We start from the raw sequence: 24,947 nt of genomic DNA, 5'->3' as shown, positions 1-24,947 counted from the left end.
ATCAAGACAGCAGCTGCAAAAATGCACCAGGAGTATGAGGGATATCATCTGCTCATCATGTGAACTGTTTTCAGCACCTGGCGTCACAGAAAGCATTAGTGAGACAGAAGCTTACGGTGCATTTTTCTTTCTTTCCCCTTTTTTTAGTGGGTTGGACCGCTGGCTAAGTATGTCTGATTTCTTCTGTAGAAGGAAAGATTGCAGATTTGAAAAAACCACAACTGAAATGGGTAGTGTGTGACAGTTTCATCCTTCCAGCCTATTGTTTTATGACGTGACTCTCTTCAGTAACAGTTCTTCAGAGAATCATAACCCTTTGTGTGATTTACCGTGGTTATCCTGCATGCCACCTGTGCATGGTATTAATTAAGACCTGGGGAGACAGTGCTATAAAGCTGAAAAATTCTCTTTGCCAAAAGGTAGTGCTATGAAAACCAGCAAAACCTCCGCATGAAGCAGCTTGATAGTTCTTCCAGAATTGGTTTATGACTCTTTCCTCAAGAGCTTGAAGTAACATGGCATCTTGAAGATAAACTTACAGGTTCAATTGCCTGTGTAGATGTACAACCATGCATTTTGTCCACTTAAATTAAATGTGCCTAAGGGACTGAGTTTATTTTTTGCATCCATTCAAGCACGCGATTGAAATAAACAGCATGGTCCTAGCAGCATAGCATGCTAGCTATTAATCCACTAAGTACCCTATTAGTACCTGTCACTTTGGATTAGCAATAAGTTTTTTATGTTCATCATGTATTTAAGTATACCGACTTTTGGATGGATTAAATCTCTCTTGTTCAACTAATTCCCCAAAAGCATCCATCTAGAGAACCTTATGCCTTAGAAGTCTATTTCGCAGCAATAAGTCCAAATAAGATGGGTTTTATCATCCCAGAGAGTCACTCAGGATGAGGTAATGGGAATAATAATTGGTTTATAGGGTTTTAAGTTTTTGCTGCTAGAAACTTGCTCATACATAAATAAAACAGAGATATTTCATTTCTGTCAGGCATTTAAATTGTTCAGCGATTGATTAAATGTCAGGCAACATAATAATTAGTGTACCTGAGTATCATTTCAAATGTAAACTCCCTAGGTGGGGATTTTTCTTTTTCCTTCTCTCTGTATAATCACCATCTCAGGTCTCACGGTGCATGATATGGGTTCTTTAACTGCTGTCATAAAAGAAATAATAATGTCTGCACAACTCCCCAAACTAATACCATATTCTCTAGTGATAATCTAATCACTTCATCTCTGAGGCATGTCACTGTGCCTTTTTGGAATGCTGCTTAAAAGGGACAACACAGACTTCTATGTCATTAATTTTTCTACTCTTTCAGTCCTAACATACATATGGAAAACATCTCACAAAGGCTGTCTGGCTAAGACCACCGCTTGAGCCAGGCAACTCTTGACTGACGTCTTGTTTCTGTCATCAAGGTTAAGAGTATATTGAATTGAGAGGAGCAGAGTGTGAATGACAGACCATAGATTAATACCCTACTAACAGTACTTGCAGTATTATCAGGAGAGAGAAGAGAAGAAGAGAGGAGAGGAGAAGAGAGGAGAAGATAAGAGAAGTCTGCACAAAACTCTTCCCAGAGGAAAATATGACAACACTCCTACAGGCTACAAAGAGATTTAACTCAGTGACACACCTATCTGTTACGTATCACACACAGAATCACACAGAGTTTCTAGGTTGAAAGAGACCTCAAGATCATTGAGTCCAACCTCTGAAATGTATGTTACCTCCTGGTGCATGACGAGGTCGTTTTGGGATGGTGAGCCTAACCAGGCACCTCACCGTGCTGGCTGGACATACCGCAGGAGTCTGCAACAGGACAGCTTCAGCTGTCAGGTAGGCAACAACTGAACTCTGGCACCTCCTGAATTAGGTGCCAGTCAAGCAGTTCATGTAATTGCAATCTAAGCTGCAGATGTAGGTAATTGAATTGTAGAAGGGCCATACCCTTCTTGTTTATATACTTTACTTGTTTATATACTTTTTATAGTGATATACTCCAGAAGAGAATTTCATGTAGCTGGGTTATTAAATTTTCTGTCTTCATCAGCTCATTTCTGGAACTCAGTACTGGAACTTGTGCTCAGACCTGGAGATCCAACCTTTAGAAAACTGTAGAAATATTTTTAAGACTTGCCTGCATCTAGTTCCAGAAGCCAAAACAGGAGAAATGTTCAAGCACGTGTGTCAGCACATTTATTTTCTACCCAGCCATCAGCTGTATAATCTGGACATAACCCAATTAATCTTCCCTGATGGGGAACTTCCTATTCTGTTTTTCCATTAACCCTCTAAAAGGTTATTATTCTACCTATCCTTCATTTAGTCCCAAAACAGCCTGAAAAAGAGCTGTCTTGTGGTGTGGGTTGTTGGTGTTTGTTTTTTTTAATATTGTTTATTTTTAATTATTATTTATTATTATTACTGCCTGTGTTATGATGGCTGTTGGTTGCTTCTGAGTTCAGGAAGTATTCCATATCCCACAGGGGAGAAGCACATAACTGGACTATTGGCATCAGTGAGCTATTTGTATATTTGAAGGATTCATTTACAACTGCAAGGAGGACTGCTCTGAAAACTGTTTTAATCGAAACAGGATGGAGAGGTGTGAGACACTTGTGGTAAATATGAATGGGAGAACGAGCAGCACCCCCCGCACCCCATTGACACGTTGTGGTTGTATGGTTATTATGCTTTCTGTCATGCAGCTTGAGTTATTTTTTCCTCTTATTTCTGCCAGCACTGCATGTTTGAATTCCAGCAGGGCAAATCGATTATGATTCTTCAAGTCTGGAAAGGGGTTATTTGGACTTGAGAGTCAAGTGATTTGATAGTCAAAGGGGAAATGGTGGGGATGGCGTGCATCCTGTTGGATTTGATCTGAGATCTCTGTCACCAGTGGAGGAAGGCAGGGATCATGGAAAAGCTAAGCACAGTGTATTTAGCAGGCATAAACTTTAATTTCATGGATATCTTGGCTACTTGGGTTTCTGATATCTCAGTTGAAGAATGATTGTTCTGGACTAAAATATATATGGAAAACATGAGTCGATAATGGAATGCTTCATGACATGAAGAAGGAAATGTATCTGTGCTGTCATTTCAGGATCACGTGCTGCATGCGTTATAACATTACCGTAGGTGAGCAGCACTGCTACTGAGACAAGCTGATGGTTCATCGGCTTTTGGTTTGACACAGGTGAAGTTGGCTTGAGGTCATCATAAGATACAGGCACTGCAGAGCTATGCCTTCAACTCTCCCACCTACAGAAACCGCTTGGGTCTCATGGCCTTGATCTGGATGCTTTATGTTGACTGTATCAAAAGACCACAGGACCACTGAGGGTTTCTAAAAGCTCCAAACCAAGTGTCCAAAAACCCATTGTGCAGTCCAGCTCCAGAGATTCTCCCTGTACCATCAAAGGGACGTGCTCCGAGTGCTGCAGATGCTCTGGTGAATCCCTCTGCCCACGGGGAAGCTTCGAATGGCAGATGCTGCCTTGCCCCAAGGGCTGTTGGCTGACACTGGGCCCTCTAGCTTTGAGAGGGGGACAAGAGGGTGCTTAAAACTGTTTGAACTTCCTCCTTACCCTCATTATTTGCAGTTTCTATGCTGCAAAATGCATTGCTTCTCAGTCAGATGGCAGCTCCTTTGTCCTCTTGCAAGCAGGAGCTCATTGAAGTAGCTTTGAAAACAGTCATGCGTATTTGTAGGGCAGCAGCGCTTACTGGCTTCTAGCCCATCTCTCTGTGGCACCAGCATATATGTCTGTGCTTCTTTTTCTTCCCCTTTCAGTGCCCCCCGTCAGCTTTTTAGATGGGAAGCTGTCTTTCACCCTGTTAGTGAACCTTTGGCACGATGACACACTCATTCCCACTGGGGTCTGTAAACACTGTAATAGTGGCACTATTTCTGTAGGTGCTTTCTTCAGTCCAAACATTTGGAAAGCTCCAAGCCAGTTTTTTCCTTCTTAATAAAAATACTTAATAAAAATAACTAGTTGTGCTGCATCAGTATGTATCATCATCAGCAACAACAGCCTCACACCAGTAATGCCTGATCTTTCCTTGCAGCAAAAATGATTGATTTGCTATCAGAATGGCAAATACCTGATAGCTGTAATAGCTACACTGGAAGAATTCACTACACTTAATAATGTTTTGATTTTATTTTCTGCTGAGCTTTTCTAAAGCAAAAGAAAATAGGAATACTAGATGCATAATTGTGAAAAATCCAGCCCAAATTAAAGCATTTGCCTTTGTTATAAAGGAAAAAAAATAAACACGCTTTCAAAATCTGGAATCTGGTACCTATTGGCTGCATCCAGCAGGAAGAGAAGGGAAATAACTTCTTTCACTCAAACTCGTACACTAATTGGTGGTGATGTCAGACCATAAGAACATAGCCAGACCACGCAAGGACTGAAGTATTACCTGTTTTCCCTGGAGCCCAAGATCCCAAAGTATAATCCTAATAACGGGACGTGTCCTTCAGTTGTGAGATTTCCTCTTATTTTGAAGACATTTCCATTACATCTTTCAGTAGTGCAAGTCTGATTTAATGTCTTTTTAGGAAGAAATTGCTATATAATGGAGTAGCCCAGGTACATAGGAAACAACAGCTGAGCAGAGGGGTTTTAACTCCAGTTGGGTACTGAGTTAATTTGCTTTTTCCTCTTGGTTATACAAACCCAAGGAACCTGTGGACCTTGCAGTGTGTGTGTGGGAGGGGCAACTACTCATACATTCTCTTCTTGAATCATGTACAATTCTGTGTTTTAAGTCTGTAACAGTAGGTCTGCTCTTGAATGGGAGTTTTGGGATACTGACATGATCCCAGTTTGTGACAGTAGTAACGCATGCATTACTGGGGGAACAGAGACAAATTCATTTTTGAAACATAGATGAAATTACACTGGGTAGCAGAAGCACAGTGTTTCATTTCTTAAATGTGTTTTCCAGCTAAAGATGGTTTTAACATCCATTTATATACTTGAAAACTGATGTTTATTTTAATTAAGATTTTTAAATAAGAAAATGAATGATTTTTCCAAATATTGATAAGTCATTGCTCTGAAGTGTTAGACATTTCAACCTTGGTAAGCAAAATTGTATCAAAGTGTTGAAACAAAATTTTTTATTTCACTTCTAAGCAGTTCTTTCAGTTTGGGATGTTCTGAATGAACATAAACATAATTACTCTTCTCTGAATTTTTTATGTAACCTTTTTTCCTATGACACTTCCTCTTGTGTACTCCTTTAAGCATATTAAATATATTTTTTTAAGTACTTAACTTTTTTTTTTTTAACTGAAGAGATTTTGATTAATAACAATTTTAATTGCAGCAACCAGGAAATTTCCTTGGAAGAACACACCTCTGATGAATAGCTGTGTGCCCATCCCCGAAGCTGCAAACATCCTGAAAGCCCAATCCAGAAAGACGTTTTTGTAAGGTAGGCACATATCAGTATCTTCACCGATATTGAAAAATCAAATGCCCATCTTTTTTTCTTGCTTTAGCTCATCTGTATTTTGAGTGGCAGTAAACTGAATCTCAATCCTCTGCAGAAAATGAAAACTGTACAGTGATTAATGATGAGATGCTTTAAGCTTACAAATCAGAAGGGTAACTCTACGAACATGTACTGAGCAAACCCCAAAGCACACACTGTTAACATAAGGGACCATGTCAGAAATAAGCCCTTCTGCTTAAACTTGTCAACTCCTTACTGTCTGTGAACAACAGAGATGCTCAAATCCAATTTTGCAAGGTCTGTATTTGTCACATAGTTAGTGCTGGTAATATTTTGATGATGGATTTTGCGTTGTGTATACTTACAAATGTTATTGGTCTTTCTAGCGCTCACATTTCCCATTTCAAAACAGATTTCTGGGAATCTAAACCATAATTCAGTTACCAAGACCATGTGTTTCTGCTAGCATCAAGATGACAGAAATAAAGATTTCACAGAACTCCTTAAATATGTATCAAATATACATATTTATTTATTTATTTATTTATTTATTTATTTATTTTTCCCTTAAGCTTTTTAGGAACATTTTATTTTTTCCAAGAATCCTCCCTGACCAGAGCAGGGAAAAATGTAGCTCAGAAGTGACCGTGCTCTGCCTCATGGCAGTCTGGCAATCCCGTGTCTCAGGTTTCCTACTTGTCAGGTGCCATTTTCCCATTTTGCTTTCAGTCATCTCACTGAAAAGTTGATTCTGGAATTTGAGCCACCTCCAGCAGGACTCAGTGCACAGATGCTGGCCGTTTTTCAGACTCCCTGCTGACATTGCTAGGTGATGTTTAATTGTCTCTCTGTGACTCCCATTGCTGTGAATCAGGAAGGTTTGTGCAGAGGGTGACGTGGCTCAAGAAGGGCCTTGCAGAAGTCCAACAGCATCACTCCAAACCCAGGGCCTTCAGTGCTACTTTCTGCAGCCAGGTCAGGGTACAGGGTTTGGTTCTCATGACCAAACACAATCCTATTTTTTGCAGCACGCTCCTTTTCATTCTCTGCTTTGGGCAGCAGCAAGGGTGTTTGTTCTCTTCTGCCTTGCCACCCAGAAACTCTCGTTGCTGTGTTTGTGTCTTCTGCCTCAGTCCTCCAGGCCAAAGAAAAGATGGAAAGAAGCCAAAAATGTTCCCATCTCATGCTGATTTTAGATATATGGATCAGTAGAAAAATAAACTGTTTCTTTTGTGTACGTTATATACGTGCTGTTTGCTTCTGGGATGGCATTCTCAAAGCCTTCTGGTGACATTTGGACTTCAGCTCTCCTTGAGAGCCAGCGGGAGCTTGCTGAGAGTCTGGTGTCTGCAGCTGTTTAAGAAAGTTAAGGTTTTATTTTACCTTACCTAAACATACCAGGTGTGATGCATTTCCTTCAGATCTCCTGTCAGTGCTCTGCGGTAGCGGCAGTTTTGTCTGAGCAGTGGAATTGGGAAGCTGGGGATGAAGGGTGGAGGCATCTCATGTCTTCTGGGGCTAGGGGGAAGAGGGCTGAGAGCACAGACTGCCCATCATGTAGTGCCAACCATGGAAGCTGTGTCAAGAAGTTAAACCAGATATTCTGGGATGCAAATGAATGAGATTTTGGACTCTGATCTGCATGAGTCAAAGAAAAAATTTTCATCCCATTCATGCCAGTGACTTGAATGCAGCCTTCTGGCACCCAAGTGCAGTGTCCTTGGCATCCTCGGGCTGTGTGGAGTGCAAGGAGGTTGTTTCCCACACGTATAAAATTGTGTACAGCATTTGTGGGCCCCAAAGCTGCCTGCTCTGGCTGAGAGCAGAGGGAGGGTCAGTACTCGGAGCTCCTGGCTTCCTCTGACTCTTGCTCATGCTTGTTTGTCTCGGGATTTTTATAAAAAAAAATACTAATGTCACTGGCATGACAAGAATTAGCTGCGAAACCCTAACAGCTTGCAGTTTTCCTATAATACAGAGCATCTTGCAGTGCATTGAAATACCCCCCTTATTGGTCTGCTAGTCCTTAAATAATTTCTCCAACTCAGTTTGTTTTTCTCTTGCCAACTTGGAGACTTATATTGCTTTCTCAGTTAAATCATCGGCTCCTAATGATCCAGCTGAATTTTTATGCCCAACCTATCCCCCAGGAGACTTTTATATACACTGTAATAATATTGTTTGCTTGGGCGCTAGCAGTTAAGTGTTCTAGCACCTCATTTTATAGTCTTTGGTACATTTCGGAGAGAAAAAGTGCTCAGGCTCTTTATGAGAGATGAGGATGGGCGTTGTATTACGGCTGTGACCACAAAGCACATGCTCAGCTTTATTTAGAAGCTCAAAACTTTACCTGTAATTAACATTCCTCCCTATACTGGGCAGGTTACCTCTCCTTTGTCGATGTCACTGCTGCATCACTGATGCCATTATCACAGCCACCAGGAGCGAAGGGGCTGGAAACTGGGCTGATGTATTGCAACAGGGCATCTTGACATGACGGGTCCCAGACAGCCTCTTGCTGTGTCTGCTCAGCTTGCAGGCTCTTTAGGATGTCTCCTACAGACAAGACCTGCTGTATTCGGTGCTGTGTTAAGTGTGAAGCTGAACTAAGGCAACTAAATTATCTGTTTTAGTGTTGTGTTTTTTTTCTTTGTTTTGTTTTTGTTTGTTTGTTTGTTGAAAAAAACATAGTGGTTTTTGTTTTGTAAAATCACAGTGTTCCTGGGCTGTCAGAAATAGAAATGTCATCACAAACCAACATAGTCGGAGGTTTCCAGTCCAAGAACCCCCTAATAAATAAATAAATAAATTACTAGCAGAGCCCTTGCTAGGAGGCACAGCTTTCAAGGCTTTGCTTGTTTCTTTCTGTTCTTGCTTCGATCTTGGCTCACACCTTGAGGCCAGGTACCTACTGCAGGAGCACCGAGGCCCTGCTAGGTCTGTACGTCCCCTTCCTGGCAGGGAGGCCCTCCTTTACTTGTGCATCTGCTAAATTGCTCATCAGACTTTCTTCTTAGCATCGTTCCCCCTGGCACATGGCACAGGGAGTAGGCATTCATCACTCCTACCACGAAGCATTGGAGGACAAGCAAGCGACACTACCTACTGGCTAGCTTGGCAGCAGCGATCTCAGAGTAAGGGACCTGAGGACAGTGTGTGTTTGTCCTTTCTTTTTTGAGTTTTCCACCAAGACTCAACAGTTCCTGCAGACAGCTGGAAACAATTTTCTTACAATGCAGCATTATAAACTTGCAGGCTGTAGTCCAAAATAGGTAAATAACATCCTCTTTTTGATTTCAGAAGTCTGTTTCACTTGGGGGGGATGTATTATGCAAAAAGAGTTTTTATAGACCACTGACACGTCTTCCTACACCAGAATGTCTTTATTTGCAAAGCACTGAGATCATCTCACAGGCTAAATCTCCCTTTTGAAGTCTGAATTCCTGCCCAGCCATGCGATTCAGCGTACTGGTAATTTTGAGGACGTATTGAGGTGTTACAGAGTAAGGTATTATTAAACAAGGAAGATGGCAAAGATTTAGAGAGTTGTGTTTTGTTTCAGTATGGGAATATGTGTGCTGTGTGCATGTAAAGCAGTAGTAATTGGTGCTCTCCGCAGGAAGCAGGATTGAGATTTCTGTGAATAATTTAAATTTCTTCCCCAAACTCATTATTTCCCCTTTCCTTGTGTTGCAGCCTATGTTCTTCATTTACTTGGTAGAGTTCTGTGGTGCTTTGAGAAATGCTGTGTAAATAATAGGCTAACGATCCCTATTCATCTAGCCTTGTTCATGCTGTTTGAGATCATTAGGCGGACACTGGGCCCCCTCCTACCCGTGTCAAATTGCTGTGTGATTTCTAAATAATGATTTTGTGTCATATAACTTAGAGAGGTTAACAGAAACTCATGGACTGTAAATATAATGTTGGTACTTGGGCATAGTAAACGTGTCATGAAAGTCTGCGTTACGTAGCACGGTCTCTGGTATTGAATATGGAGATCACAAATGATTTGCAGTCGCTATATTACAATATCCAGGACAAGATTTGCACAGCATCAGTGTTGTGCTACTTCCCATTAAAATCAAAGGGAGTTTTTCCACTGGCTGCAATTAAAGCAGCTGGGCAGCGCTGAGCTGGAGGGCTAAAGGCACATCCTTCCAATCACAGGTAATTCAATCAAACCAGTTTGTACTCTTGTTTGTTTACTTTTTGAATGGATACCACATGCAGCTACAGGGGAAAAGAGCAAAGCAAGTCAATTTGATCATCTCCTGTTCATTTCCTGACAATGTCTGCAGTGATAGAGCAATTTATATTTATTGGCAGGAGACGAACACTTTGTGGATGTGAAGTTATGACCATCACAAAGTACCCTTTTAACTGTACCACAGCAATTCATTAAGTTGAAACCCTAAGTTATAAATTAATAACTCTAACCCAGAAACAGCCAGAGGAGCCTACTCGTAGGCTTGCAGTGGTGTTTCTCTATCCAGACTGAAGTGAGCTTTCAAGGTGAGTGTGTGCAGCAGGCTTCGCTCCTCTGATAAGTCAACTTAAACTTTTAAACTTTTTGGACTTGGGGTGGGGAAGGGGAAGATTTGCCAGAGAGGAAAAAACTCAAAAAATCAGCTCCAAGTTTGTTGGAGCTCTCCTTTTTGGAAACTGCAAGCCTTGACCGGTGGCCACATCAAACAGTATTTCTGTGAAAAGCATGGTGTTAAGGCATTTTCAAGCAGAAGATCTCAGGTTTCAGCGGACTACTGCACGTGCAGTTTGTTGCATGGAGCTGCAGGGGATTTAAAATGATAATAGGAGTAATGGTTCTTGTGCAGCCCGTGATCCATCTCTACCCGATGACAAATGCATCATGGCAGCATGTGCCCGTCTGCTCCTCGAGCCACAGAAGAACATCCTCACCAATGTCTTACACGTTCAGCAATTGGTACCACCGGGCCGTGGACTGCTGTGAAAGCAGAAGATGGCAGGCAGTTTTGCAAGGACACAAAGTTCACGGGGCTAGGAAGGCTGCTTGCCTCTCTGCTTCCTCTCAGCAGCATTTGCATTTACTCGCTGCTTAGAACAAAAGTTGGCTGAAGGGCAGGGATTGTAAAATAAAATGTTCCTAAAGCATACCTGAGAGCTTGTGATGGGGTGGAGGAGAATGACATCCAAATTGATGCCTCCGCAGTGGCAAAGAGGGCAGCAGGAGCTCAGCCACTCTAATTAGGCACTGGAGAATCTGTTACCAGAGCACACGGTAGGAAACCAGGCTGCATAGTTCAGGCTACTTGTTATTAACAGGGTAGCCTGCAGGGGCCCTGGGCTTGCAGCAAAAGTTTGTTTATAATGCAGCACATTCTCCCACTCTGCCATAAGGGAAGTCTGGATGGGGTTTAGAAATCACATTTAACTCTTTGCTAGGACCAATCTAAGCTTAAAACAGAGTCCTGGTGTCCATCCTTCTCCTAACCTTGCCTTCTTTTCCTTTTTTTTTTCTGACCTGAAACTAATTTCCTACGAATTGTGTGGGTCACACACACTGCTGTGAATATGACAGAACAAAACAGTTTATTTTGCTTGGGAACCTCAGAATCCCCTGTCTGATGGGGAAAGATGTGTGAGCAAAATCTTGGTAGGTAAAAGATCCTGCTGCCCTTAGGCTACAGAGCTCCTTATATATATATTATATATATATATAAAATATATACATTTATTTTTTTTAATATTTGTATATACCTATATAAAAGAAAAAAGGGAGGGGGATTTGAATGTGTAGAGGGTAATCAGTCATGCAGGCTTCTGTGATCCTTTTGGATGAAACAAATAATTTTAATCTCTGTGTTTGTCTGAGAGGGAACAGCAGTATTTATTTAGCAGGTGTGTGGGCACACTCGCTCTGAAGCACACACAGAATAATAAATCTGTATTTACAAACCTGAGGAAGCCTGCGCTGAAGTCAACATGTTAAAGTTCTGAGAGCAGCTCGAGGGATGATTTGCATTGAGTGCTTTCTCCCAGGTTTGCCGAGACAGAGAAAGGTGTTGACATAACATGTGTTTGAAACATTGCTTACACTTCCTTACATGAAACTTCGGCTCCTGTTTCGAAGTTTGCCATATGCTGAGCTCAAGCAGAAAAATACTTTAAAAAAACAAACTTAAAAATCCCTTGTCAGATGCTTTGCTAGATGAGAGAAAAGACAAGAAACCAAGTACAGTATGCAGAGAGCTGACATCTACCCATTAAAATCTTAAATTTACGGGCTATTACTCACAAATTTAACTAGACAGAGAAGATCAATATCAGAAGTCTGCTACCAGCATTAGTTGCTGTATACTCCGGCGAGGAATAACAGGATTTTGTGGAACTCTTTGGGAGAAGTCAGGAGCTGGACTTCAAAGAGGTCTTTATTCGGTAGGAGGTTGTGCTGTGTAAGGCGAGAGAACGCTGCTTGGCGGAAAGAGGTAATTAGAAAGCAGTAGTAAATGCCACTGCTCCGGCAGCACGGAAAAATGTAAAACACTATCACTGTGTGCAGCAGGCTGCAAAATGAGAAAGCTGTACGGGAAATAATGGCTCAGAAAATCGGTGTGTTAATGGATAACGGAAGGGAGGACTGCTCCACCTCCTCGTTGCTTGGGATTTTGTCCTGAGGAGGCCAATGGAAAGAAAGCTGAAAGAGGGGAAGCGCTTCAAAAACCCACGCGTTTCCTTCGCAGGCAGGAGGAAATGGGAAGAAAGCCTCCATTCCCATTGAGTGCTGGACAGCTTGCTCTCTTGTCCTGAGTAGCTGGTTTCTTTTCCCTGCAATCTCTTTATTTAATCTTGAGTTGAGGTTGGATATTTTCCATCCGATGTGTGTCTTTGCCTGTAAAAATGGAGGTGGTGCTGGTGAAGGCACATAAGGTCTGTAGTTCTCACGCACATCTGATCTGCTCATTCTTTCAAGGTTTAATGGTTTCAGGTGAAAAAGTTTAGCAAAGAACTCCCAGATAAAGAAATAGCACAGAGTGTGGGCCCCTGCTCTTTTTAACTACCCCTGCCAGTTCCCTGAGACCCCGGTTGTTCCATCAGCTCTGTTTTTCTCTTAAGCATACGAGGCCTACCTGAGGGGACCAGAAAGCCTCCAGGCCTGTGAAGCTGCGTTAGATCAAGCTCCCTTTCTGGGAAGAAAGATGTCAGCTTTTGCAAGATGAATCACTGCTTTCTCTGCACTCAGCAGTGAGACATGTAATAAGTGATGAGAGAGCTGATGAGAGCACACATGCTGTCCCGTGACGCTGGTAAGTGGTCAGAGGAGCTTTGCTTATGATTTGCAGTCAGCATGGTGTTAAAGGAAACCATCAACTGGACAAAGGCTTGGGTGCTTGCTTTACATCATCATACTATTCTACCCTCCACTCATAAGGGCTCTAATTATACCAAAAAAAGGTAAATAGCGCTTATATTTTCTACTCAAAGTGTAAAGTAGGATTGCTGTTGTGCTGTTGAGATTTCTCAGGTCTAACTATAGATATTTATTTTATGGGGAAGAAAAGATTATTAACTTAGTCAACGAAGAGGGAGCCTCCATGCAGACAGCCTTTTGTGCCAGCCTGCAGTGAGAAATGAATAGGGTGTCTGTATGTCTCAGGGTTTGCATGACATATCTCTTTAAAACCTTTCAAGTTTTAAAGACCCTACATTAAAAACTATTTGAAAGTTATGAAATGTCATCACGTGTTGCTGAATTTATTTTATTTTCGTGTAAGTTTAAAAGTTCACAGATGTTCTAGTCACTTCAGCTTTTGTCCCGTGTCTTGCTGTGGCTGCCATGCAATTTTCTTTGTTTCTTTTTAGTTCTTTGGTTACACGTGTGACAAAACAGTCTTAAAATGTGACACTGTCCATCAGTTGAACTCGCCTCTTTTGGGTTTGCTAAACCTGGTTGTTGGTGTTGAGTGACTTGCAAATGCTAAAACCAGTGATTTTTATTTATTTTTTTCATGAAGTTCTCCTTCCTCTGGTGCAAATTCATGGCTTTTGTGGTTCCTTTTGAGCATGGCATATTTATCGAGGTCCCTTTTATTTCCTTTTGCATTGCACAGAGTACTGCAGCTTTAAATTGCACTATCACAGGTGGCAGCTGGACCTGATTCAATTCTAAGTGACTGTAAATAAACCTCCATATTTCAATAGAGTAAAAATTGTATTACTATTTTTGCACAAATAGGCAAGGCAACAGCCACGTTTATTTATCACAGTGCAAAGATACCTGTACAAATTCACAGCTTTTCCTCTGTAGCACAGGTGCTTTCACCCAGTTGCCCTAATTCAGTCTCTGAGTCCTTCTGTGTCAGAGCAGAGTGTGTAAGTCACCCAACCTCAGCTCCTACAAGTGTGGCATCTATTCTAAGCTAGGTGTCGTGGCTTCTGTGTTTTGTAGAGGGCATCATACCTTGTAGGCCTGTATCTACAGGGAATAAGCCTGGACAGAAAGCTTGGAGAATGGGTCAGATTTCTCTCCAGCAGCTTTAGCAGATAGGATAGGATCCATCTCTCCGTATCTTCGTTTTGATGGTACGCAAGTGAGTTCCAGTTCAGACATAGATTATTATTAAGAAAAAATCTACTGAATGAAAGAGGCTGGGACTCTTCAGGAGCTGTTATTATACAGGTATTATACTTCAGTACAAGGTTTTGGATTGCCCTGGGACCTTGCAAGATTCGGTTTTTAAAGAAAACTTTCTGTACAAGGAGGCTGTCGCATGTTCCTCTCTTCATGTGCCAGTCAGAGGTAAGCGGGTTGTGCTAATGCAGTGGGAAACAACACATGAGAGGGACACTTGTAGCAAAGCCTGAAAATATATGTGTTCTCCCTGTCCAGAAAGAAAAAGGAAATGTAATCCAGAACAAGCCATTAAAACAGTGACCAGGGGTATTCTTGGATCCAACTGCAAGCTCAGCTTCAAGGGGCAGCAGAGATCTGGTGGTTTTATTTGCAAAGGTTCCACTGGAGTGGAAGTGGTGAGCATGTGACAAAGCCAAGAGCAGCAAACTGCGGGACTTGAAACTTTAATAAGCCCTAAGGCTTTCTGCAGAGTTCGTTGCTGCTTCTGGATCCCAGGGGCAGCTACTTGCCTGTTCCAGGTATTGAATAAAGATGTGCTCAACGAGTTCAGTGGCAGAAACTGCCTGCCTTATCCCACGTGCTGTTACTGTGGGGAGATGCTTGCTGGTAAACTCTTTTGGACTGAATGCAAGGCTTATGTTGTGTGTTCTCTATTTAGACACACACCTCTGGCATTTGCATGTCCCATGGCTGGAGGAGCTGCTCTTTTAAACCTTTCTGAGCTGCAGCCTAGCACTATCCCTGGTGTAGGACCTGAGAGTAGGAGCCAGCTTTTGGGAGAGCAGGTAGGTGGTAAATCCAGCCAACAGCTGTGACAAAACTGTACAGTAGCATAATTATAATAATGCTTTAAAATATTCCTGTATCACTTACATGGATTTTTTTTTCATCTTACGCTTTGAAAATAACCTCTGATCATCTGTGGAAATGCATCTAGCATCTAAATGGAATCTACATGTTTCCCTTGGACATAGAGTTTTGGCTAGAGCCTTCTAAAGAAAAATGAAAATCAGACAAAAGACCCTTATCCTTTGATAATGGTTCTGTTTCAGTGATGTCTTTTAATTATGCTTGCTGGCTGTGTAAACTTAATTGCATTAGAGGCTGCTAATTATCTGATTAGGAAATGCTTGGCTGTAATGGCTTATTTTAATGAATTGACTATGTATGCACGTGATTTTTAGTTGTTTAGCTGTTAGCTCAAATTGTTAAACTCTTTAAGATGCTTTGTCTTTTTTTTTTTTTTTTTTTTTTAATCTAGTATATGAAACATGAACACAACTGTCTTGGTCTTGAGTGGTTTTTGCCTACCTGTAAATAACCATATTTCTGTCGCTCATGCTTCTTTTGGTCACCCTCCCAACCTTCTTCCCAGCCCCCAAAACTGCCTCTAAGACATCCATTAGGTCATGAGACATCATAGTTAGAAGCTGAATTCTGTACAGATAATCCAGAGAAGGACACGGTGGGGTATTCTGCTTCTCTGAACTGCCTGAGATAGTGTCAGGTTTGCCAGAAATTGCATGAGAAAGGAAGATGGCACAGAACTAGCATCTTCTGGCTGATGAATTCTGGAGGATTTGGTCCTTCAGGTCATCTTGCACATCTAGATTCTTTGGCTGAATGAGGGCTCTTATCTCCAGCCTAGGGGTCACGGCCAAGTGATATCATGAGAATAAGAAGCAGGGGTGTGAGCCTGATGAATCTCATTTCTCCAGCTGCTTATGTTAGTTCTCGGGAACACAGCAAATTATAAATCTGTAAGTAGAGTCATGCCCAGGAACATTTCTGAACAACTGTCCAAGCTGAAGTAAGGCATTTGTTCTGTGGTTTCAATTGATTTTCAAGGAGTGATGTCTTAAAACACTTCTTGCCCTTTTGAACACTTGCTGAGTGCCAGGGGGATTTTGGAGTCATTGCAGAAATGATGATAAAGGAGATGAGATTAAATGAAAGAAGTTCAAGATGTTTAAAACTCCCCTATTCATTTAACCTTTCCAAAGTGGCATATGAGCTACCCATATGGTTTTGAAGTTATGGAAAACAAACAAAACCAACAAAACAAATAAAAAGGCACTTTGGCATAGACTGAGAATTTTTATCTGTGCCTTACTTAGGGTAACTCTCCAGCTAGATTTTTCCGTGTCGGTAATGCTGAAGGAAACGTGTGCTCTGAAAGCGAAATATAATTGCATCATGCAGCAGGTTTTTTGCCTCTGATTAGGAGCCAGGGATAGTATAAAGCCTGAGTGTGCTGCTCAGAAATAACAGCAAAGTAGTGATAGTGTCTCTAAGTTCATCTTAATGTATAGATGCTGAGTAAGCTGTCTGTGAAGAGATAATGTGTGTGTGTTTGTGCAAGTGTGTGAACCTAGTGGACATGCTGATAACCGAGGCAGGCTGACTTCTCGATATGTTAGTCCAAGAAAATTTCTGTTGGAGCTTCGTGGTTGTGGTTTAGCCTTATTCCCATGCCTGGCTCTCGCAGGGAGTTCTGCTTTCCTTTGCCGTGGACTCCTGTGGACAGATGCATCCCAAGCGGGTTTCTGAATGTTCCCAAAGCCAGGCAGTCCTGCTTATTAACAGATCTCTCCTGGGGGATAAGACAGCTGCCCTTGAGTAAGACTTGTATCATGCTGCCACTTCCCTCCAAGATTTCGTAATAGCAGTGCCCAGCACAAGTACTCCTAGGTGGCTATTTTGGGTCTGTTTACTCCAAAAGAAGTAATTCCAATTACTTGTCCCTCGTGGTGTCTGACCCTCAGGAGCTGTCTGATGACCAAATGAAACCTCAGACCCATTCATCTGCTTCAGGAATGAAGTGCAAGGTGTGTCAGACAAACCTCAGCTCTCACCTGCCTGGCCTAGAACAGCAACCCTAAACATGCAGACAGGATCTAGTGACAAGGGGTTAAGGTGCATATGGAAAGCACCTAGGCTAGCGTGAAGTGTTCGATGCAGTGGCTTTGAATTGCTTCTTGTGGCAGAGGTCAGGGTCGTTTTTGCCTTCAGTAGAGGCATCTCGAGGTTCCTGCTGAGCTTCTGTGAGCACACGTAATTGCAGGTCTGGAGCAGGGCTGTGGTTACAGCCTGTCCTCCTGTGGAAGGCCACCAGCTGCCTGAGCTGTAGGACGGTGCTGAAGGGGCGAGCTGCACAAGCCTGGAAAGCTGGGGACAGAAAGCAGCAGAGGAGAGGGAAGCTAAGAAGGATGAGAAATACGGCTAGAAGGAAGGGGTTAAGGTAAGAGCCACTGCTCAGTCTTCTGTCTTGCAGAGAGCAATTAGGAACTCGAAAGCAAGCCTCTGTCCTGCTGTAGTCTCAGCTCTTGCTGCCAAGTGTTGCAAGTAAAGGCAGGCACTGCCACTTTGCATTTAATTGCTGTTTGGTAGATAAAGCTTTAACTTTTCTTTTTTTTTTTCCCTTGTTGCCACCTCCAGTGTCTGCAGGTGGAAGAGGCAGAAGAGATTGCTTCAGAAGCCCCTAACATGACAGCCCTGCAGAGCTGGTGATAAGAATTAATCTCAGGCATTTCTCTTTTTCTTCTGCTGCTGGTGGTTGAGAGTGTAGGTGGAAAGGTCTGTGGAGATGCTTTGAGACTAGTTGTCTTTTGTTTGTTGCATTTGGGTTTTGTTGCTGCTGCTGCTATTATTTATGCTCTCGTTTCCCTAAAGGATTAGTGTGGATATTAGATGTGTAATGGCAGAACGAATATAAATGGAGGGGGAAGGAGTTGTCTTGGAGTTAATTCTTTTAGGGGGAAAAAGAGAAAATATTTTGATGGTTCGTTGTGGTTTTGCTCTTGGACGTTTTTCAAGGTAATGGTGTGGTCTATAGTACCAGGTAATGCAGTCCCTTAAAAGGGTGTTTCTTCCTAATCAAAACAAAGCTTTCTTGAGTGTTTTACCAGGATTGCAGATTGTGCAATATAAGCACGTAACGGTAACTAAGTATAGATCCTCACCGTACTGAAGGTAGCCAGCAGATTTTAATTTGCTCTGTGGATTTGCATGGCTGTGTTGGATATTACTTCCATCTTCAGAGATGCAGTTATTATGACTGTTCCCCTCCCCAGTATCTGATAACATTAATGCCAAGATTAACTTTCTCTTTTCCTTCCATACAAAAAAGAGATTGGTGTAATAAAAAGCAAATTAATATAGCCTGCTAAGTGGGAATAGCCAGCTATAAATATCCAAAGCATTTCCTGTTAATTACAGTTTTGAGACTTGACTTGCAATTTTCTGGTTTTCCTTTTAAAATATTAAAAAAACTGACAGTGATGGGCTGAAGAAAGAGAACGACTGCTACTTTTCATTAATTTAAGGCGCATTTTCTTCAGTAAAAGGTTTTCAGAGTTGAAAGGCTCAGGAGCTCCGATTCCATGGAAGCCTGTGCTATCTGGCCTCCCACAATGATGAGGTGTAGGTGAAAAACCTGCCTGAGATGTGTTTGTAAGAGTGCAGTAATAGCCACTGAAAAGATGGTAGCTTTGGATCAAACAGATCATCGGCAGATGTCAAAAATACAATTAATCGTGTAGAAATAGATTGGAAATTTGCATGGTGTGAAAACTGTATATCTAATTTGTTCCCAGAGGATGTATTTAAGTATAGCTCCATTGACTTTAATAGTTACTTGACACTTCAGAGTAGTGTCAGTGAGAGGAAAATTGAACCCAATTTCCTTAGAGTAAGCAACTGCCAGAGAATTTATGAATCAGTATTTTTTTCAGATTTCAGTTATGAAATTGTAATTCCACATTATCTGTCTCAAACATAACTCTACACAAAGAGTTATTTGCTCTTCTTTCTGATTTTATGGTCAAAGTTTCTGAATGAAATGGCAAGGTGTTTAGTGTTAAAATCAGTGAAATACAAGTTTTAAGCACTTCTAAATCGTCACACTCTGTTGGCTGAAATACCCAGGATGGCTTTGAGTGCTTCAAAATGGGGTGAGGTTGGCACAGCCAGCAGTTCAGCCTGGCAATGCAGACTCCAAGCTGATAATTTTGTCTTGCTAGCTGGCAGGGGCCTGAGGACAGAAGGTGGGGGGAAATTTGTAAACTTGTTCTCAAGTGCAAAAGACTTCCTGGCACCCAGCTTCCAAAAAATTTCTCTGAATGTCATTCTCTGCATTCCCTCTCAACATAATATGAAAGAGTGAGACTGCAGCAGCTCTGCACTGGGCTGCTATTCCTGTCACCCAAGACAGTGGCTAACCTGATTGTCGTCACAGCCATTTGTCCTTCTGGTGCGGCTGTTGTTTACCACGCGGAGATTGTTCAGGAGTAGAGTTTGTCTCAAGTTCTACACGGAAGAGCTGGTTGTTATCATTTCAGTACTGTTGTCATTGAAGTGGAGGCAACTTCAGTTTGAGATAACTCTAGATCTGTGAGAGGAAGGGGAGGTCAATCTTCTTACTCTGTTTAATTGTCTGTCATCATGTAGAGATAGATGTCATGTGGGCACTTGAGCTCCAGGAAACGCATGCTCTCTATATGAACCAAATGCAACTGTGTTAAGCATTATGGTTTCAAATCTTGGATTGTGAGAAGTCTCCATAATCCTGGGTATTTATACAGCTGGAGCACTATACTGCTGGAGCTCTGTCTTCACTTCTGATGTGGGAGAGCAGGAGGAGGCTCAGACTGCTTATCAGTTTCTGCCTTGGTCAATGTCCATTTCTGCTTTGCTGAATAACTGATAACCAACATTTAACTGCCCTGGAGATAAATACTTTTTTTAGTCCACTTTTATTTATTTATTATACAGTACCTAGCAAGATGCTGTATTTTAAAATATCTTGAAGTACAGTGCAGTAAGCAAGGAATAGTTTTGTGCATAGGAGAAAAAAGGTAGGTCCTTGCTGAAACTGTAGACAGTCTCAGCCTTCTTTGGTTTTAGTTTATTCTAAGATTTGGGTGCACACTGAGATGTCTGTACAAGAATGTAGATTTGATTTCTGTTAAGAAAAATCTATGGACGTTTTAAGTAAGGTTTCTATTTGGGCTATAACTTTTTTTTTTTAATCGTATTAATTTGTTTAGGAAAACTACCTAAAACCAACCCCAATTACACAAGTAGAGAAAAATTTCTAGTTCCCTATGCATATAACGATTGGAAACTGCTCTGTCTGTTGCTCTAAGTTCCTTAAGAAACATGAAGGCAGAGAGAAATTACACTTCAGTAGACCTTTCAACAAGATTTCAAGCCTGAAGCCTTTTAAGAAAACAGGGCATTTACAGCATATGAGAGTTGCATATACAGCCATTCATTTAGACATGCAAAGTGAACTCCTAAAAGGTAGAAAACAGGCACAAGACTTCGTGATCTGTTTTCACAGTAGTAAAAGATCACCAATGGACTTCCAGAGGGTTTGTGCTGGGATCAATGCTGATTCATTCATATTCATTTATTCATTCTTAGTATATACATAAATGAGGTGGAAATGGTGTGAATTGCTATTAGGGATGTGCATTAGTACTATCAGCAAATGTTACTCTTAACAGCAAAGATGAAGGCTGCCTGAAAAATTATGAAAGGACCTTATGAGACTCTGGACAAGCCATTAGCCTCTGGGAATGTTGGGAATATTAAAATTAGAATAGAAGAGAATATAAAATACATCATCATGGTGCTGTAAGAGGCTGAGGCCTGCTTGTATCTTGAAAATGTGTGACTCTGGTCTCCTCATCTCAAAAAGGATGACTCAGAGAACAGTAGCAACCCAGCAGAGGTGTGGAGTGCCTTCCATGCCTCTTCTCTGGGAAGAAGACAACCTTGAACAGGTATGATGGAGGTTAAAAACACTGAATGATAAGGCAAGGATCATAAATTAAGTATTCCTTCAATACCAGAACTGTGGGCCAGATTCCAAAGAAACAAAACTATTCTTCATGTGAAGTTTAATTTCACAGTAGAAGTCTTTGTAACAGCCTGTCATGAATGCTAAAAATGTCCTGATTTCTGTGAAACTCTGGATGATGAGTACATGCAAGGGGTAAATGGTTGCCCAGAGTCCTGGGGACGTTCTTCAGAGGCGAAAGTACCAAATACAGTGGATCAGTTCTTACCTGTTTCCCTAGGCATCTGCTTTTGGTAGCCATCAATGAAAGGATACTGGCTCAGGTGGACCTTTGGCCTGACCCAGTGTGCTACCCTTATGTTCTGAACATAAGAGACCACATGGTCACTCTTGTATTTATAAACCCTTACCACCTCAGAAACTGAGGGCAAGAAATATAATTTCCATCTTCTTCCTTCTTATGTCCTCCTCATACGATAATTACATTGTTTAAAGGCTTCTAGAAAAGGTTGAAGTCTGTACACTGAAGTAACATATAAATAAGCTGGCTAAGAACTTTCACTGCCAACAGCATGCAATTTAGCAAGGCTTTTCTCACTCAATTGTGATACTCTGGGCGTTTCTTTGGGGTTTCCTTTTGTCTGTTGTAACAGGGGTGTGTATTGATCTCCTCCTTTTACAGGGGAGTTTGATGAAGATCGTTTTACATTGGGAAGCTGAAATCAACTCAAATTGTGGGTAAAAATCATAGAATCATAGAATATCCCAAGTTGGAAGGACCCAAAAGGATCGCTGAGCTCAGCTCCTGGCTCCACACAGGTCTACCCCAAAATTCAGACCTATGACTAAGAGCACAGTCCCAACGCTCCTTAAACTCCCACAGGCTCGGTGACTGCTCGGTGACTGCGTCCCTGGGGAGCCTGTTGCAGTGCGCGACAGCCCTCTCAGTGAAGAGCCTCTTCCTGCTGTCCAGCCTGACCCTCCCCTGTCACAGCCTGACCCCATGCCCTCGGGTCCTGTCACTGGATAGCACTACAGAGAACAGATCGGCGCCTGCCCCTGCACTGCCCCTCGTGAGGAAGCTGCAGGCCGCCATGAGGCCTCCCCTCAGCCTCCTCTTTCCAGGCTGAGCAGGCCCAGTGTCCTCAGCCGCTCCTCCTACGTCTTCCCCTCTAGGCCCTTCACCATCTTTGCAGCCCTCCTATGGACACTTTCCAACAGTTTCACGACCTTTTTGTACTGTGGTGCCTGGAACTGTACACAGTGCTCGAAGTGAGGCTGCACCACCGACTAGCAGTGCCATGCTTGGTGCAGCTGCCTGATGATGGGCTGGTTTGGAACAACCTGCTGTGTGCACGCAGTGTAGCCTCGTGCCATGCAGAGATAGCAGCCGAGCGCCCTGAGCAGCAGTGGCACAGCAGTGTGCTGGCACTGCTGGCTTCTTAGGAAGCTCAGGAACCTCAGGAAGCTCAACAGAGGCAAATGCAAGGTCCTACACCTAAAATAAAAAGCCATGCCAGTCGCCACCCCCACTCCACTGCAGCACGACTGCCCCAAAGGCCATCAGGTCCCATGGGAGGTCCCTGTGGAGGTGCACAGCTCTTCCACGTCACGGTAAGCCAGTGGGTGCTTTTTCCAGGGGCCCTTAGGCCTAGGCGCTGTGGTGAAGCAGTGTGACCAGGGTGTGCGACATCTCGTCCTTCACTTGTGCTTTGCCTTCATGTTCTGGGGTGGTGGTGGTGGAATTCTTGCTTTTGAAAATTATCCACAAATGACTACGGTGTTTTTAGTCCTCGCTGTTGAAGTGTGTGTATCACTTCCATATGGCTGTGAACTTGCTGTTCTCGGGCTTGCAGAAGTCCCTGGAAGGAGATGAATAGATATTTTACACCTCAATTTTGGGGAAAAAATACTGAGGGATACTTCTCTCCTTATGTCCTCTGGCAGTGAGTCCGAAGAAAACCAGGTGGTAATGGTGACAAAGGGCGGACTCAGATTTTTAATGCAACTTAACAAAAGTGACAGTGAATTGTTAGTTTTTAACTTGAACTTCTTTAATTAAAATCTTTAACCTCTGAATCCTGAAGCTCATTTAGAGAACCTAATGGGGAAAAAGTGAAGTGAAAATGTCTCTCATTTTGAGAAAGCACCAGAAATTGGAGCCTGGGTAAAATTCTTCCTCCTGCTATCGAAGCTGGCATTATTTGGCTAACAGGCCAGAGCAGAGGCCTTCAGGGATAACCTGAAATGTGTTTTAGACATGAAATGCACAAAGAAGACCCTGTATATCCTCTCTGAATGCTTTGCTGCCATTATGACAACCTTCCTATCTGATTTTGTTTATGATTACATCAAAATTACCACCCTGGTAAAATACACTATAAACTTTAATTGAATTCTGCTAAGCTCACCACATTGTCAAAGGCAGGAGGAGGCTGTCACGGCTTTTTATGTGCAATCTAATTACTCGCTTCTATTTCCTGAACGCTTTTAAAAACTTTGTAGATGTTAAGAGAAAGCCCAGAACAATAGAACCTGCCCACGTTGTGGACTCGTCTTAAGCACCTTGCATATAAATTTTTCCATCAAGCATGGTGTCTTTACATCTTTCACCTGAAAGTGTCAACATATCTTCTCACCTTGCCAACAGCAATGTACAACTATGAGAGTTTATGAAAATGCATGAGTGCTACCTGAAACAGGGATCCCTGTGGATCATACCTGGTTCAAAAATACCTACCTGGTCCAGGCAATGGAAAATGCCACAAGCTGCTAAAGAATACAAGCCAACTAATAATGTTTTGTGTTCTGAGCAGAGGAGAACACCAAATTTTGCAGGTTGTTTCACCTTGAGTGTGCAAGCAAGTGTGCAGTGAAGGAGAAGGGAAAACTAGCAGGCTTCTGTTGAACCAAAAAGAGAGTGTGTTTCTGTCTAGCAGGAAAGTCAGCCCTTGAGGTGTCATATTAGGTAACTCAGGTCTCTCTAGGAGATAGCAGTGGTTTCCCAGTAAAGCAGGCCTTGTAAGCTACCGTGAAGGAAGGAATGGACGGCACCACAAATTTGTGGTACATGAACCGAAGGTGTCAGACTACTGGTCACCTGCTCAGAGCATCCTGTAGGCCCCTTCATAGGAGTTGCTGAAAAATGAGTGCTTTAATTTTGGATGAATGCTTTTGAGGAGTTGCCAATTGCAAAAGACTTGAAAGAAAAAAAAAAAAAAAAACCTGTTATCAGGAAAGTTGTGAAGAAGGATCCATCTTGCAAAAGTGCAATGTAGTTTGTTAAAGTGGCTACCAAAAGTAAAGTAGGTGTTTTTCTTGCTTAAATTAGCAAACTGAAATGAATACCTAGCTATTGCAAATACATTTTTTGGCTCTGAGAAAGAGACAAGATCTTATTTCAAATGAAACATTTATTCATGGCAAATTTATTTGCAGGAAATTATTTCATTTGTATTTTATGATGTAGGATCATAATAGGATTTTTCAGGTAACGTTGATCTTGGACGACAATCCTGTGCTCTGGTCAGTGGTCTTACCTTTTGAAATGGCCCTAGCTAATTCATCATTAATATGTAGGCAGTTCAGATTGATCCTTTATTTCTCAATCTCATCTCTTTTGTCACCTCTTTATGCAGTTCTTCTTTGAAGTTTAGGGGAAAAAAATGCAGGTAAACCAACTGCAGGAGTGATTTTTTCCTACTTTGATTCTGAAACTTTCTTTGGGTTTCTAAACCATTTTCTGTCTGCATAAGCTGCTGGGACTTTGCTCTTGCTTGTATTCAGTGGAGTATCAGTCCATCTGATTCCAGAAATCTCTGCAATCTGTAGCGTCTAGTTTAATAATGCAGCATAAATAATTACCAACTTGCTCTGCATAATTGATATTTCCCTTGTTTCCATTGCAGCTTCCTGATTACATTGACAAAATCATGCTCCTACTTTCTCACCTTTTAAGTTCTTACCTTGGAAACTGAATACATCTGCTTCGTTAATTCAGTGTAGGTGACAGCAGGCATGGGGCA

Source organism: Anas acuta, chromosome 4, assembly GCF_963932015.1.
Source record: "Anas acuta chromosome 4, bAnaAcu1.1, whole genome shotgun sequence".
NCBI classification, from domain to species: domain Eukaryota; kingdom Metazoa; phylum Chordata; class Aves; order Anseriformes; family Anatidae; genus Anas; species Anas acuta.
The sequence above is the reverse complement of the archived record's forward strand: the minus strand, read 5'-3'. Positions refer to the sequence as shown.